Source organism: Malaya genurostris, chromosome 3, assembly GCF_030247185.1.
Source record: "Malaya genurostris strain Urasoe2022 chromosome 3, Malgen_1.1, whole genome shotgun sequence".
Classification (NCBI taxonomy): Eukaryota; Metazoa; Arthropoda; class Insecta; order Diptera; family Culicidae; genus Malaya; species Malaya genurostris.
The window spans coordinates 161755835-161769862 of record NC_080572.1 but is presented as its reverse complement, the minus strand read 5'-3'; the positions used below and the strand labels follow the sequence as shown (position 1 = coordinate 161769862).

The following is a 14028-nucleotide window of genomic DNA, read 5'->3' as shown; positions in this document are numbered from 1 at the left end:
CAGATAATACCTGAAAATCAAAAAACCGTTGCAAATGCCACGCATAATTCTTCTAAGGCACTTATTTCTTCGAATTTAAAACAAAAAACAGGTACGCCTTCCAATACGTCTTCTAACGAAAACAATTTATTGACAGGTGGATCGATCTCGTTATCATCTTCTTCTAATGACAGTTACGCTTTGGTAGCAGGTAAAAAAATACTTCATAATTCTTCTAATGTAAATAATCAAAACAGGAACGCCTTCCAGTTCATCTTCTAACTAAAACAATTTATTAATAGGTAGATCGGCCAAAACATCTTCTAATGGCAGTTACACTAGTGTAACAGGTAGATCTACCTACCAATATTCCTTCAATGCCATTCGCTTCTTTAAATGAAGTCGATTTAGGCGATATAACTGAAAATAAAATGATCTACCTACAAGATCAACTTTTTCAAATGATCATCCAAATGAATTCGACTTCATCACTTTTTGAAGCATTTCAAATCGGATGGAAATTTGCAAATTATATTATAATGAATTTAAAATTTAACAGTGATGTTAAATAATTATTTGAATATTTTAAATTGGAATGCTCGATCTTTGAAATCGAGTGAAGATGAATTTTATAATTTTCTCAAAGTTCACAAAATCATATTTCCATTGTGACAGAAACTTTTCTCAAACCAAATATCAAATTGAAAAGCAATCCACATTATTTGTTCATCGATTTGACAGGTTTACTGGAATGGGTGGTGGAGTTGCCATTTTTGTCCAACGGCAAATTAAGCATCGAATTTTACCTTCTTTCAATACTAAAGTTATTGAAAGCTTGGGAATCGAAGTTGAAGACATTCATGGAATTTATTTCATCGCTGGAGCATATTTGCCATTCAAATGCACCGGTGGACAATTAAAATTCTTTAAAGGCGATTTGAAAAAACTCACAAGATATCGACCGAAATTTTTCGTAATAGAGGACTTATATGCTAAGCATGTCCAGTGGAATTGTAGGCAAAATAACAGTAATGGTGAAATACTTCATAATCAACTCTCAGCTGGTTACTTCACAGTTCTTCATCCAAGAAATCCGACTTGTTTCTCTTCCGTGAAAAAGCCGTCTACAATTGATCTGGTTCTAGCAGATCAAAGTCACATTTGCAGTGAACCGATTACACATGCTGACTTTGACTCAGATCATCTTCCAGTAACACTCAGACTTTCCAACGAAGCTTTAATTAATCCAATTAGTTCTATATTCAACTATCATAGAGCTAATTGGTTGGATTACAGATCTCATATTGAAAATCATGTGGATCATGAAACTATTTTAGAAAATTCAGCGGACATCGACATCTTCAGGTTAGCTATCAGAATTGCTACCCGTACGAGCAGGTGTTCCGCAGGGTTCGAGCGTAGAGCTCCAATCTTACATAATATTTTCACTTCTGATCTTCCAAATCTACCCGTTGATTGTCAGAAATCGCTATTCTGTGACGACACAAGTCTGTTAGCCACAGGTAGAAATCTAAGAGTGATCTGCAGTCGCCTACAAAGAAGCTTAAATATTTTCAGTGATTATCTGTTAAAATGGAAAATTAAACCAAATGCAGCAAAAACGCAATTAATTATCTTTCCTCATAAGCCAAGAGCTTCCTTTCTTAAACCAAACAATAATCAAATTCTCAAATTGAATGGCTTGGAATTGACATGGTCTAATCAAGCAAAATACTTAGGTTTAACGTATGACAAAAAACTCACTTTCAAGGATCACATTGAAGGAATCCAGGAAAAGTGTAATAAATATATTAAATGTTCATATCCTCTTATAAACAGAAATTCTAAGCTCTGTCTAAAAAACAAATTATTAATTTATAAACAAATTTTCAGACCAGCCATGCTTTATGCAGTACCAATTTGGTCAAGTTGTTGTTCCACCAGGAAGAAAACGCTTCAAAGGATTCAGAAAATTCTGAAAATGATTTTGAGCGTCCTCCCTGGGTTAGTACAAATGAGTTACACAGACTCACAAATATAGAACCATTAGATGTAATGTCACATAATATTAGAAGCAAATTCCGACAAAAATCGATGCAATCTTCAATTGAATCGATTCGCTCTCTGTATTAGTTAGTAAGTTCCATTTATATAATAGGACTGAAAAGTCACCACTTAAGGCTGAACACCACATTTCCATCTCAATAATTTAATTTTAACTCATATTCCAAAAAAAAGTTATTTATTATAAAAACTATGTTGATACATTTAAGGGTTATGCAATGTTTTTGAGTTTTTTGAAGGTATTTTTAAGACTACTTTAAATAAGTTAAAAAAAATAACACCCTTCCAATTTTCTCCTAAATTTTTACTTATATTATAACCTTTCACAAACCGTATAACACACATTTTTATCGATCTGGCATCTAATGAATATTGATATTTGAAGCTTGACTATTTTTTGATGAAAAAACAATCATAAATTTTTACTGATAGCTCATATGAAAAAATGGTTCGGTAAAATTGTGCACACTAATTAGTTCAATAACTCTCTCGAAGACGAGACTCCATATAACGTTTCACAAAAAAAGTTGGAACAAAAAAAGTGATTTTTCAGGAGCCACCCTACTTTTACTCGAGAAAATTGATGTAACTCGATCAAATGAAGAGCTAGAGAGGTGCTTTTTAAAGCAAAGTTGCTCAAAATAGGATTTCTTTCAACTTTATTGTACAACAAAACCATTTTTGAGTTCAATTAAGAAAGTTAGTTTTCAGATTTCAATCTAAATAAGGACCATCCTAGTAACTTTTTTCATCAAAACGAGCGCCATTTGATTACAAACAACTTTTGTGAAGACGCCAACTACAAAAAATTAATATTTAATAGTGAAAATATTTTTGTCACGCTAATTTCCCGTTTCGGACCATAGCGCAATGGTTGTTGAAGCCAAAATGTGTCGTGATTGACGAACAATGGTGATATCTATTATTACAAGAGTGACAATATCGATTCATTTCAAAGCAATACGTGTACAATTCAAAATTTTTTAAAACAATGTCATTATTCCAGTAGAAAAAGAAGATACAAAAGTAGAATTACAAAACAATCAATAAACGAAATAAGAGCATATGCTATCTGCTCTAGCTTCTAGGCGAAGCAAAGAAATATTTCTCCGAACTACTTTTCCGTAAAAAAACTATAAACCAAATACCATTACTAGTTTTAAGGTTTTGGTTGGTCGGAGCTTTTCCTGGAAAATCTAATGAAATGATAAAAAATGTATATAGGTCAACTACTGTGTTTATCTTACCTATTCTTCCAAAAATCTTGATAATAGAATGATAAAATAATACTAAAGTGAACAAAATGCGGTAGTCATAAGACTTCAAATGCATTTTGATACAATCGTTCCAGTTGTAAAAAAAATGAAACAAATAATCATTCTCCTGAAACAGTGTAAACAACTGTTAAAAATTATTCACTTCTGAATAAATTTACCTAATCCTTTAGTTCGATTTATTAAATATGAACAGTAATGATTGTTTTCTGTTACATCAGGGCTATATAACACAACTATGTTCTACAGTTCATTATTTAGAAAGAAAATTGTTGTAGAACCGATCTAGTTATAAAATATCAAAATAAATCTCAGTTGAACTGAATTTACTGCACTTGTATATTTTTCTAACATATAAGTTCGTCTAATAAGGTGTCTAATGATCGTTATCTTAAAACTAAAATTAGCTCATTAAAAACTAAAACTAGACATGAAGATTCATCACAACACTACCTATTCGAAATAAAAAAATTTACCTTTCGGAAGCAGATATATTCTTTAAATGAGAACAGCCATATAAAATAAAACGAATACTTTATCCAACTTTAAATTTGATTGGACATAGACTAAAGCTCAAGAAAACAGCACATTGTAAAGTTTTTTTTGTACTACAAACACAACACCTACTGAATGTTGAGCACTGGACATCCGATAGGATGCACCGGAAACGATAAACTAATTGGAACAGTGGTAAAGGAGTTCTATTTATCGATAAATTCTATTTTCGAGGGGAAACTTCAGTACAGTGGTGGGGTTAATATTTTCACTATTTACTAAACATTATCAAATCTATATGCATTCCTTCATTGGACCACGTTAGTCAATCGAAAACCAACAAGTAATTTATATACAGCAGTTGAGTCTTATATATCTGACCGGAGCTTATGAGTTTCGTAAATGTCCCTATATAATAAAAGGTCTTACCTTGGTTGGTTAGAACCTTGTAGAAAAAAGTTTGTTCGAAGTGTCAAAGCAAGGCATAGAACGCTTTCAAATTAGATTTGTTCATTCGAACAAATCATAATTCAACAGAATGTAGCGAATGCGTAAAGGTACACCTACATCAAAGGTTTTTCGATCAGTGTAGTTCTCTATTGGGTACCCGAGCTTATATTTTAATCGTCTCATCTATTAATTCCATCGATCAAAACTTTCGGTTATTAGTTTCGAATTTCATTTTTCACATCTTTATTCCTTAGGATATATACTGTCAAATGAATTGTGAAAGTAATAATAAACAATATTGTTTTTGAGAAGTTTTTGGTACCGATACCAGCGCAATCTGTTAATTGTAGACCAAGCATGGAACAACAAGAGATGCTGTTCCGACTCAATGGGCGAATACAGATACAATTCCCTTAAACGTTTATACATTAGTGTTCATCAAACTGCAAACTTTGAGCTATTCGTTACCAGTCGAATGCCGATGAAACGAAATTCAGAAGAAAAACATATAATACACACTGGCAATGATTATTCCGCACTATCGACGCTTCACCTGTGAAATTACGAAATTTGACTGACTGTCTTCACGAGTAAGTTATGCTTTAGAATAAATTTATTGCTTTAATTTAATATCTATTTAATGTTTAATATCAATTTAATATCCTTCATTTTGTTGGCAAACTCAGAATTAAAGTTATTAAAATGTAGACTGACCACTTCGGCAAGGGAAAAGGGAAACCGGCAAAGTTGGTGGTTCAGTACTGGATCAGCCGTGAGCTCTTTATGTGTTTGGGAGTAAAATTTAGCAGGCAAATTCAGTACACTATTGAGTCGATAACTACTGTATCCTGCACATATACCAGGAATTGCATACCAGAAAGAAATAATGAAGATACGTCAAAAATTGCGGTCGTAAAGTTGCATTTACTCATCTACATTGCGATGTTTAATCGAGTAAAATAAAAATTGTTCTTTTTTCCTTTTGTAACACCGCGTATTAATTAAATTCTTTATTTTTCAATTTTTATATTCTGAACTAGAGTTAGTAGTAGGAGATGCTTAACTGCAAGTAGGTTTAGCAGACTTGTGGAGGGTAAGATATTATTTCCTAATCATAAGTTCTAAAATGTTTTCGAAATTGTCTCTAAAAGTACTGCTGACACGTGTTTTGCGTACACGTCATGTAACATACGATGTCGACGTCACCGCAACGCAACTTTGAGGAATATTACAACGGATCATTTGCAGAATTTCCCAAGGCTTGCAAAAAGTAGTTCATGAATAATTTACCGAAAATGGACGCCATATAGTCGTTAAAGCTCTATAAGTAAGGTACCATATTCTTGACATCAGCATAGACGGCCAATTTAAGGATATTGCAATATTAATCATCTTTGAACTATTTTACTTCCCTGAAAAATGAAATCTACATTTGCATGTAGACCGGATGATGAAAAAAACATTATTTCTGACTACCATTACGAAACAATACTGGCAGAAGAATTCGATAATGATAGGGAAACTATACGGAATAATATACAATGTGCATGATGTCCATTCATTTGGTTTCTGAAGCAATTGACGAATATGTGTAATGAAAAAGATCTCGAGAAATGTTTGACATTTCATCATCGAGACCCAAACAAATCGTTGCCAAGGCACATCCTTCATATACTTTATGTGCTAGACCACTTTTATCTGTCTGTGCTTTACGGAGGGGAAGACCACGATTCATGCAATGAAATTGAACAGTATACACAAGTGCATAATTTATTAGTAACTGTAGACAGTACACATCGGAAGTGGAAAAACTTTAACACTTCTAGTTGTACCACACTATTATGTTAGTGAAATGAACAAATAACATACCATAAAAGATCAAAATATAGAATGATCGTATTATTAGAAAAACTAACAATCTTAAGCTGTTTTATAATTACTATGAACATCTTTTGCAAAGCTCTGTTGGTATAAAAATTTTGGGAATCAAATTAATAAAAAAAATCGAAAAACTTCCAAGTTCAACAAAGAATGTTGCCGTTTTAATGCGAATACCCGACTTCAAATCAACGAATTGTGATAAAATTGTTGACAATACCTTTGCTGTGGCTTTGAGAAGCAATATCACGGAAAAATGAGTTCGACAAATGTGCAATAATACTGCTACAGGGACACGAAAATTCGTTGCGAATGTATAAATATTCATTCTATCATTTGAGCCAATGAATCGAACAGAGATAGTAGATCCCACTCTCAGTAATGGTGTTGCCTTTCTCATATAGAAAGGCTACACAATCACTGCAAAAACCGACTTTTGAATCGAGGTCCGGAGGGCCAAATGTCATACCATTCGACTCAGCTTAACGAACTGAGAAAATGTCTGTGTGTGAGATGCTGTGCTGTAGTGTGTGTGACAAATATTGCCACTAGTTTTTCTCGGAGATGATTCAACAGATTTTCACAAACTAAGATTCAAATGAAAGGTCTTATGTCCCCATACAAAGTTCCTGAATTTCATTTGGATCCGACTTCCGGTTCTGGAACTACAGGGTGATATGCACCAAAAATGTGGAAATAATGCATAAAAAATGTAAAAAAATATCACTCACTTTTCTCGGAGATGGTTGAGTAGATTTTCACAAACTTAGATTCCAGGGTGGCAAGTGAATTTTCTGATTTCAATTTCCCGGTTTTCCCGTTTTTTTAGATGAAAATTCCCGGGTTTTGGAATAGGCTCCCTGTTTAATTTTTTTTAACATTTTTTAATTCAAACTTTAAACAGATGTCCCAAGTCAAAAAAGGATCATTGTAATAGGCCCGCTATTTGAGGATTCAAATACTTTCCAGGCATTTCGATGTATAAATAGAAAATATTCATTATAACATGTGCATATTAGAAAAGCATAGATCCTTTTTCAAGTCATTCAGGGGTTTTGGTTACAAGTAACCGATTTCTTCCAAGTGCACATGACTGTTTTTATTATTTTTTGGTATACATATGATTGAAAATAAATCAATAAGGAACAACAATCCCAAAAACGGACGCTTGCCACTCGGAAAAAACAACAACAATCTATGATAGCAACATCAAATCATTTTGCACAGAGCATTCTTCGCTCCTTCCGGAAGTGAAAGTGGAAATCTCAGTTCGGCGGGAAAATTATAAACGGCATGATGGCCAAGGATGGCTTTTATCGTGGCCTCAGATGAATTATCATGCTGTGATTGTGATGAAAACCATAAAACCGATTATTAAGTCCTGTCAGTCCAAAAATTTGAAATTTTCATGTAAAAGAATTGAATTTAAAATCATTAGATGTACGTATACCTAATATTTCGCAAAACCGTACGGCTGCCACGACTTGCTCTTTTAAAACACCATTTTTTTCAATGGGTTGATGGACAAAAAAATCAAATGATAGCTGTTAAAATGCACAATATATCGATCTTTTTTCTCTAATAGCATTCCAAATGCTCGTAGAGTAAGCAGAAAAATAATCAGAAAGTACGAGTTTTTCAAGATGAACTCTCCACTGGTTTCAAACCAATTTTATTTCCAATTACTTAACTAATTTATCTTTTATGAGAAATCTTTCCACAATTGATCTGATTCTAGCAGATCAATCAATAACATTCAGGGTTTCAAATTAAGCAATGCTTAGTTCAATTAGTTATATATTCTACCAGCTTAGAACTAATCGACTAGAATACTATCGAATGTTAACCCTGAAATTGTTTTGGGAAATCTATATATAGCCGTATATAATTTAAATCATTATTTGAAGTTCCAAAAGCCCAAACTAAATTCAATTCACCTTCATCTACATCAATATCAACGTTCATGTGATCCTACTATGAAATAGTTGAGGACCTTTAAAAGAAAATCAAACATAGATTCACTGAACAAATCAATCCATTTTCTAAATTATTCTAAGATTCTATACTGGTCCTCAGAAATCAGTTTCAATAATTTTATTGAAAAATTTCCCTATGTTACCTTGAGATTTTGTCATAAATTTTGCAGGTTTGTATAATTATTCAAAAATTCAATAAAAATCCAACAGAAGCATTCAAATTATCCTTATTTTTCAAAATGAGCTTTCATTATGCTGTTATTGATAACAACTAAAAATACTCTGATGCTTCCCGTTTGATTAAAAACTGCCTGCAAGCCTCCAAAAGTCGTTGGACGAGACATAGTGTGTTGGCCCAATTTCCAATGGACAATAAGTTGTTTCAACACTTGTACTGAACATTTCGCTCAAACGCAAAATTGGGTATTGTCTCCTACTTTTCAATTGTTGAAAAAAAAATCATTATGCTAACAACTGTTAATCATAGGTGAGCTAGTAATATTTTTCCCGGTTTTTCATTAAAACTTCCGACTTTTTCCCGGTGAAATCAAATTCCCGAATTTTTCCAGGTTTTCCTTAGATTCAAATTAAAGGTCTCATGATTCCATACAAATTTCCACAATTTCATTTGGATCCCACTTCCGGTTCCTGAATTACAGGGAGATATGCATTAAAATTGTGAAAATAATGCCTTAAAAATATGAAAAAAATGACACTCACTTCTCTCGGAGATGGCTGAACCGACTTCTACAAACTTCCAATTTTCATTCGGCTTAAACCCCTGCTTCCGGGAGGTAGGGTGCTTAGTGTAAAAATTGCAGTTTCAAGAATTTTTATTTTTCATAAACTACCTCTCTTTATTTGCTAGTTAATTTCTCTAGTTTGCCGACCATGAGAGTCTGTAACCAAATAAACCAACCATTGATAATCCCATAAAAGATCTGCTGAATTTTATTCAAGTTCGACTACTAGTATATTTTTCCAAAATTCGAATCTTCATAGAAAATCGTAAATAAATTTGTAGCTCATATTAGTGTATGGTTGAATGAACCGAATGTCCAGCTTTTGGTTGCGGAAGTACCAACTATAGTAATTAAATGTAATAAAATGTAGCTCACTTCACTTTCTCACACATGATTGAATAGATTTTCACTAACTTAAATTCAAATGTAGTATATCAATGTAGCGGTATTATGCAGCAGGAATCTTCTAAACTATTTTCTAGACTTTTTTCAATTGTTGTATTTCGGGAAATTTCTGCTTTAATATACAGGAGAAAATTAGAAATGAGAAAAGGCATCTTTACACCACTAGGTGGATTAAAACAGGTTTTTGTATATGAGATGAATGAAGGGTATGAGATGAATTGGGGTTCCGTTACCCTACATACAACATATTTTTTGCTTACACAATTTGAATAATATAAGGTTAATATTTGCGATGCATTGCATTGTAACGGTGGTCTTGGAGGATTACACGCTGACGTCATGTTTCCTGTTGATTAGCATTAGGCCACGTCCGAGTGCAGATCTACTTTAGAAGGGAAGGATTCTTAGTTTGATACCTGTCACTATTATAAACCCCGGAAAGGGGTAGTTTGTTAGTGAATCTTCTAATATTATCTTGTGATGAAATTTGATCGTGTCAATACGTACCATTTGAAACGATTACTCTCTGAAATCCTCAAACTCCGGAAAGTCGACTGCCGCAGGGTGGCAAGTGGTTTACCGGTTTTTGGAATAGGCTCGATTCGCCTGTTTTTTTTTAAATATTCTTTTAGTTCAAGCTTTAAACAAATATTCCATGGCCAAAACAAGAACATTATAATAGGCCCGCTAATCGAGGATTAGCAGTACTTTTCGGGTATCTCGATGTATAGATAAGGAAGATTCATTATTACAAGTGCATATAAGAAAATCATAAAGCCTTTTACTAGTCATCTAGAAGTTTTGTTTACACGTAAAAGATTTCTTTCTAGCACACATGACTGTTTTATTATTTTTTGGCAAACGTATGACTGAATATAAATCAATAAGGAACAACAATCCTTAAAATGGACGCTTGCCACTCTGAAAAACCAGCAAAAACCTATGCCTGCGATTTCAAAGCATTTTGTACAGAGCTTCCTTCGTTTCTTCCGAAAGTGAAATTTAAAATCTCAGCTCGTCGGAAAAATTATTTAAAAAAATGATGGCACAGCGAACCTAACACAATCTCGTCAGCCATGGTACAACACATTGTCATATGGACATAAGCTGTTTAAATTGTAGCATTGCAAGCACGTCTGTTCAATGGATGATACCCTTAGATGGTCATGCTCTGATTGTGATGGAAACCATAAAACAATGTCCTATCAGACAAAAAATATAAATTCTCATGTAATAAAATTCAACTTAAAATCATTAGATGCACATATACCTAATATTTAGTCAAACCTTCGACTGCTACGACTTGCTCTTCTAAAATACTATTTTTACCTTTTTTTTATAAATATAAAAAATAGGTATAGAATTCGCTCAAACTTTAGAAAAATTTTCCGAGGCCCGAAGGGCCGAATGTCATATACCAATCGATTCAGCTCGACGAACTGAACAAATGTCCGTGTGTGTGTGTCTATATGTGTGTTGTCAACTAAGAGGTCGAGATCTCAGAGATGGCTGGACCGATTTTGATCAAACTAGTCGCAAATGAAAGGTCTCCCCGTCACCCAGAACGCTATTGAATGGTTTTGAGATCGGATGTTTACTTTTTGAGTTGTACGAAGTTTTATATCAAAATTTTCAGTTTTTTGACAGTATCTGTCACAATTGACCTTGAAAACAGAATATATTTTCAGACTTAGATTCCGCACGGTAATACCTACCCAACAAGTCATAGATTGTTGAAATCCGTCCATTTTTAACGGAGATATTGAAATTTTTGTGTAAGTGACTTTTTCCCCTATTCTAGCAGTAGATGTTTTGAGCGCTGTCTGGCAAAGAAATGCTTGGGAGCAACATAAAACACGATTTTTTATACTGTTACATACATTTGTTTCTAAGTACCCAAAAGACTGTGTACAGCATGATATTTTACATCGGACCGATTTTAGCACGGTTCGTTTTTAGCAACATATTCGTTCGAATATGACATATGTAATTCCATAATTATATTGTTTTAAACTATTTACAGAAATAAATGCTGGAAGAACATAACAGCCATATACCATTCGAATCAGTTCGTCGAGATCAGCAAATGCGTGTGTGACAAATAATTTCACTCAATTTTTTTCGGAGATGACTCAACCGTTTTCTACAAACTCAGATTCATATGAAAAGTCGTATACTCCCAAACAAGGTTCCTGAATTATGTTTGGTTCCGACCCCTGGTTCCGGAACTACAGGATGATATGTGAAACGAAATTAAATCTGTGTAACTCATTTTTCTCGTAGATGGCTGAACCGATCTAAGATTCAAATGAAAAATTCTAAGATTCTATAAAACTTTTTTCAGTCGAATCCAATTTTCGGTTTTGGAGATACAGGGTGATTAGTATAAAAATGTCTATTTCACATAAATTAATCAGGTTTATCGATAACCAAATAAACTTATTTCAGTTTTAGTGGTATTCAGTTTTCGTTTCGGAGGGCACCCAAAAATTCATTCGCACTACGATTCCTTAAAGATGTCTACATTGATTTTCACACATTTTGAAACAAATGTAAACCATACAACTCCTCAGGTGAATTTGTCTGACTTCGGCTACACCGAATTTCGAATTCCGGTTCCAGTATCGAATCGTTTCTCAAAGCTGAATCGTTTTCTCAAAAAAAGCCTAATCGAGTTTCAGAAACAAAAGTTCAAATTAAAATAAATCGAATTTTATCCAATTCTGACTTCCGATTCTCAAATTGTAGGATGATGAATTTTTGAAATTCAAAGCGATATAGAAGATGACAATCCCGAAAAGCTTCAAAGTTGGACTCAAAAATATTGTAATTTATTTGTCATATGGCCATACGAATCGGTTTGGGTTATGCTGGTTTCTGAATATCGGCTCTGGAAGTACCTTACACTCTTGAGTGAAAATTACTTCGACGTATCATGGAATGTTTAATCGATTGTTACACTACAAGATTCAAATTCGAACTATCTACCAATAACATTCCGTGTTTCAAATTAAGCACTGATTAGTTCAATTAGTTATATATTCTAATACCTTAGAACTAATCGGCTAGGATACAGATCTCGAAAATAAGGTAAACCCTGAAATTTTTTTACAAAATTAAAATCATTACATTATTGAAGTTAGGAGTCTATCAGTACCAAATGCTCAAACTAAATTCAAATGTCTTCCATCTACATCAACATTACGTTCGTGTGATCCTACTATGGAAAAGTTGAAGATCTTTCAAAGAAAATTAAAGAAGAAAATTAAACATAGGTTCACTGAACAAATCAGTCCATATTTATAATCTTTCTAAGATTCTATAATGGTCCTCAGAAATCAGTTTCTGCTCTCAAATAAGAAACTCATATACCTCCTGCAAACGGTGGATAAGATCAAAGTCGACAACTTTTCCACTATTTTGTGAGCCCTATTGACCTATCTCACAGAAATATGAGTATAACACAAGTATTGTCTCAATATGACATTACTGAGACAGATTGTTATGAAATAAGAACAATCATAAGCAAACTTAAAAACAAGAATTTTTAATATTTTTTCTTTAATTTTCCCCATGTTACCTTGAGACACGACTCAGTTTTGATGTGGAACACATCTTTATTTCCTATATAGAGCTGCAAATCAGAAATTCAAGAAAAATACACGTAGAAATGTGGCAGGTTTTAAACACTTACAGCTCAGTCTATTTTGTATCAATTATTAATATTATGTCACCATTTTATTGGAAATATTTCTACGTATTGATTTGAATGTTCATTACCATGTATGTTTAATTGTATATCATTAAATTGTTGATTAATAGCTAGCAGTGTCCTATTTTACTGAACTCGATTGATAATAAGAAAAAGTTTATCGCTTCAACCGAAATTCCAGTATGGTTTTAATGGTAGAGAAACGCTATAAAAATAACTGCTTGCATACAAAACGTGAACACAAGCTTAAATATCGATATCCGTATAGCAAGCTTAAATATGGATATCCGTATCGTGTACAAACATATAATTGCATACATTTGGGCTTTTGGTGTAATTTCGTCGGCTACAAAACAAATACAAATCACGACAAATAAAGTCTATATTCTGGGTTCGCGTGTTCGGTTTTGGTTCAATCTAAGCAGACTCTCGTACGTTTGCGAATTCAAAAATGTGACGATTTTTAGCTTAACGTGGCCGATTGTCTTGTTGTTTGGGAGAGAGAAAGGGATGCCGTATTGCGGGGCGGCATACTCCCCTAGAGTTAGTAAGGGGACATAGGGAGGGTGGGATCTATACAGTATTGAATTCAGCTTGTAGCAATGAAGAGATTATTTTGGATTGGGATGCTTTGTTGGTGTGACGTTTTTGGGTAGCTTCCAGCAACTCAGTCAGTTCAAGGCAGGTGAAAGCTCCGAATCATCGTTTATACAGGCCATACTGTCAGCAACGTAAAAAAAGTGTGACGATTGATTGAACTGTTTGATTGTAGATCATTAGAAATTTTGGTTGCCTTGTTCCACATCAATGGCTCGAACAACCCCATGGGGCTGATCCTTGTAGTTTTTTCAGCAAAGGCTGAGACCAAATATATTATACACTGAAGTCTTTTTTTATGCGAATTTACGTACCGCATAAAAAAAACGCATAAAAAAAACCGCATAACTCTGAGAATTCGCATAAAAAAAAACCGCATAACTCTGAAAATTCGCATAAAAAAACCGCATAACTCTGAAACTTCGCATAAAAAAAGACCGCAGAAGGGCAAACCG

At 33.5% G+C, this 14028-nt stretch overlaps 1 protein-coding gene across 2 annotated transcripts in view; it reads right to left on the bottom strand.

Annotated features, from left to right (window-relative positions):
• The window catches only part of LOC131434627 (heterogeneous nuclear ribonucleoprotein K-like), a 49572-nt gene that overhangs the window by 24901 nt on the left and 10643 nt on the right, over nt 1-14028 (bottom strand). The window lies entirely within an intron of this gene.